Genomic DNA, 3675 nt, shown 5'->3' with positions numbered 1-3675 from the left:
GGCTTTTCCCTCATTGGTCGCTGGCATCCCCTAGGCTCTTGTGATTGGAAGAGAAAATTACATGCATTGTTACTCCGCTCTGATTGCTGGAGGCGTATGCCGACGGGCGCGTGCGCTGCTGTGGCAGCTGATCACGTGGTGCACAACAGCCCCGCCCCTGCTCTCGCGGCACTGAGAGGTGGCTTCTGACACCACGCACCCGCAGCCTCGGCCTGAGGACGCTGCTGCTGCCGCCAACGAACGGGGCTGAGGGGTAGGCGCGAGGGTCGTACGGGACAACGCTCGGCCAAGCCCCGGGGCGGGACTTCCTGGGCGCCTAGCAACCAGCCGGGACCGCTCTGAGCAGCTCTGCCGAGGTGCCGATCTGCCGGAGCGTGGCGCTGATTGGCCGGCGGGGAGTCGAAGGCACCGCCCCGCTGCTTCTGTGCTTTGGGCGGGGAGGAGCTGTGGTCTGGGATTGGAGGAGCCGCCTTCGGGCCCGCCCATGGCTCCTCGCCGGCACTCCCCTCCCACAGCGCGGCGGGGCGGAGTCAGGGACGAGCGTGCCTCGTTGCTTCCTCTGACCCCTCCCCAATTTACCTGGGCCACGCGCGGGTGGGCGGAGCTGGGGCTCAGTGCACACCGCGTCGTGGGGGAGGGGCTGTCACACGTCAGTCGCGCGACGGGGGCGGAGCCGCGGGGTTGTGTGAGCTTCGCGCGCGCTGCCACCCGCGCCCGTGGGTGGACAGCGCAGGTGTCGGCCCAGCTGCTAGGCCGCGGGGAGCCAACTGTTCATGTCTGCCCCACTTTTCCTCCCTGCAGTGAGCGGGGACCCCCCCCCCCGCGCAGCTGTCTGATCTAATCCAGACAGGGCCGTTGCGGTTATGTTCACATGGGGGAAAAAAGTCCTTTCGGCAGGTGTGAGGAAATAAGCCTGGAGCGTGTAAAAGCTTCACTGATCAGCACGTAAACGTGAACACGCCGACATAAACTCAGTACCCTACGTCAGCGCTGTTAGAGAGGGGTGACCTGAGATGCAGCTGATGATCTACCAACCTACTGTAATCCATTTAAAGCGTAGTGAAGTTCTCCCCCTTCCCCTGTCGGTCGTGAAGTGGTATAATCACAACCTCAGCCTTTGCCAGCAGAGCCGGAGTGACCTACATTCTGCCTAATGACCCCATTCTATACCTTACTGTTTTATAAGGAAGCTGATGCACCACAGAGATCCTCAGGAAGGAGCCAGGGCTGATCCCAGCAATTGCTCTACGATCCCCCAGAAGGAGACTGCAGCTGATTCTGGGAAGAGCCGAAGGACCACCAGGAAGGAGGTAAATAACATGAAACAGGCTTAACAAGAATGCAAGCAAACCAGGAGATGACAGTCTCTCTTGCTAGGCCAGGCTTGTGGCCACAGACTATTTGAGTGGTTTTACGAGGAACCCTGCTCCCATCCAGTTTGCTTCTGTATCCAATACAGCAATAATGAAGTTACTGTGACCCTTACAGCACAAGGGCAGACCCCTCCATAAGAGAGGCAGCTGACACCTTCCTTGTCCCTGTCCTATCCCCCTTCAGAGTGAATCTGATCTGAGCCAGTTGTTACTCTTCCCACCACCAAGCCCTGAATGGACAGTACTACAGGCCCCTGACCACGTCCACATGCCAGCTACCCCGACCAGACCCCAGCCACCTGATGCCTTTAGTGAGAACCTAAAACTTACTATGGGATCCTGGTCTGACTTTTAATCTGACAGGCTAGTATCCACCTTTGGCCCTTAACAGTTCTGGACCCATGTTGCTTACAGAAGGCAATCAGTACTAACTTCTTTTTTGTAAATTGTATTTAAACTCTTAAACTAAAATTAAAAAAAAACAAGAAAAAATATCACTGACGCTAAGCTATAATTATTCATACTAAACAAATAATCCCATCAAATCAACAAGTCATGCTCAGTATAGGACTGGACTTGTATCAGAAGATTAGTACCAAAAGTAAGTTCTGAGCAGGAAGCTGTATTTGGTTCTTGATCACTCGTAGAGAATTTTACCAAGACAAATAAATCCATAAGCTGAATCCCTGTAAATAGCTGAATGTTGCAACCAAAGCATGAGATATCTGAGCCAAACCCTCAGAACCAATTACACAGACCCATTTGAAGAAAGATCTGGTTGGTGATCAGTGAGGGGCAGACCCTTAACTGGTGTAAAATGACATATGCAAGGTCAGAGGTGCAACCCAGAATTTTACTAAGCAGAGCAGGGCAGGTTACTGACCAACTTGCAGTGGTTCCCATTTCCTCATCAGTGGTAGCACACTTTACACATGCATTGCGTTGCAAGAGACGCGAGTGTTTGTATGGGGTTGGCGTGGTATGTCCTTGCCAAGCCACTGTCTCTCGTTCCAGGAGCAGAAGAGATGGAGGAGGCACTGTCACAAGAGGTGGGCCTGGCATTCTGAGAAGCAGCGTGCTATGTCTGCAGGGTGGGTTCTGAGCTCCCTGTTCACTTTGGTGTTACACTTCTCATTATAGCCCTGTTGGCTCCAACTGAGCTATGGCAATTTACAGGAGCTGAGGGTGTCCCTGGCCTCTCCTTTTGAATCTCACATTGTAGTGAGATACACTGTGCCTACAGCTTCTTTGTAGAGATCTGCAGCAGTCTGGCTTACTGTGGTTTTTAATTTTTTCTTCCCTGTGTGCAGTATGTTACCTCTTTGCATTCAGACTCAGGATGTGAGTATTGTTAACTTTTGTATGGGATTGTTTGCTCCGTTGATTTTGAGCTTATTGCCAGAGCTTGCTGGAAACTGGAAAACTCATCTCATCAGAAGTTCTTGTATTTTGAAAAGTTTTGGAATGAAAAACTGAAATTTTGAAATTTTCCATGAAACAATAATTCTGACAACTTGTGTTTTGAAACTTTAGTGTCAAACATCTCTTCCCACAGTATCAAGCTGTTTCATTTTGGTTTGGTTTGTTTAGACTGTTATATTAAAACACAAAATATATGTGGATAATAGTAATTATATATATTTGAAGTCTAAAGGAAATTTGTCTAAAGGAAACATTTTGACTTTTCCCCATAGAATAATTTTATCCAAATTGACATACGCACATGAAATATCCCTATTCTAATAAAACCACATTTTTTTAAAAGAAAACTTTCCTATCAAAAAGCTTTTGACCAGTTGTAGTTATTACTGTGGCTGAAGGCTGGGCATTATGCCAGAAGGTGTTTAGTCTGACTTTAATTCTCTGCTGCTTTGTAACAAAAGGTGATATGTTGCTTTGCAGAAGGCTGGTGTGTTTTGTGTAGCGGGAAATGGGAGGAGGATGTATATATAATGAGATACACATCTCATGGAACTAGAAGGGACCTCAGGAGGTCATTGTGTCCAGTCCCTTGGTCTCTTGGGCGGACCAAGCACCATCCCTTTTGTAATCTATTTGCCTCAGATCCCTAAATGCCCTTCTCAAGGATTGAACTCACAACCCTGGGGGGGTGATCATTACATCTGCAAGAACAAATGTGCCCATCCAATGTTCTCCTTCAGCTGCTTGATATTGTTTTTGTTGTAACGCTTCCCCGAGAACCTCACTCTCTCTCATCTGTGCCTGAGTTGTGAGATGTCCTGTCTTCTGAGCCTGAGCAGATAGCTTCTGGCAGCGGGAATGTACTGTGTGCCGATCAGTT

General features: G+C 49.6%; 1 protein-coding gene across 6 annotated transcripts in view; it reads left to right on the top strand.

Moving 5' to 3' along the window:
* The first annotated feature begins 149 nt into the window (after positions 1–149).
* Positions 150–3675, top strand: part of LOC142002002 (cryptochrome-1-like) — a 32968-nt gene continuing 29442 nt past the window's right edge. The window contains exons 1-3 of one of the 6 annotated variants that reach the window (XM_074977732.1): positions 150–253; positions 1187–1310; positions 2388–2464. The gene's annotated coding sequence lies outside the window, so the exon portion shown is untranslated. Of the gene's footprint in view, positions 254–683; positions 1311–2387; positions 2465–3675 lie in introns of those variants that run through there. The other 5 variants (XM_074977735.1, XM_074977736.1, XM_074977733.1 and 2 more) reach the window with 5 other exon arrangements.

The sequence above is a fragment of the Carettochelys insculpta genome, chromosome 26, assembly GCF_033958435.1.
Source record: "Carettochelys insculpta isolate YL-2023 chromosome 26, ASM3395843v1, whole genome shotgun sequence".
NCBI lineage: Eukaryota > Metazoa > Chordata > Testudines > Carettochelyidae > Carettochelys > Carettochelys insculpta.
The sequence above is the reverse complement of the archived record's forward strand: the minus strand, read 5'-3'. Positions and strand labels throughout refer to the sequence as shown.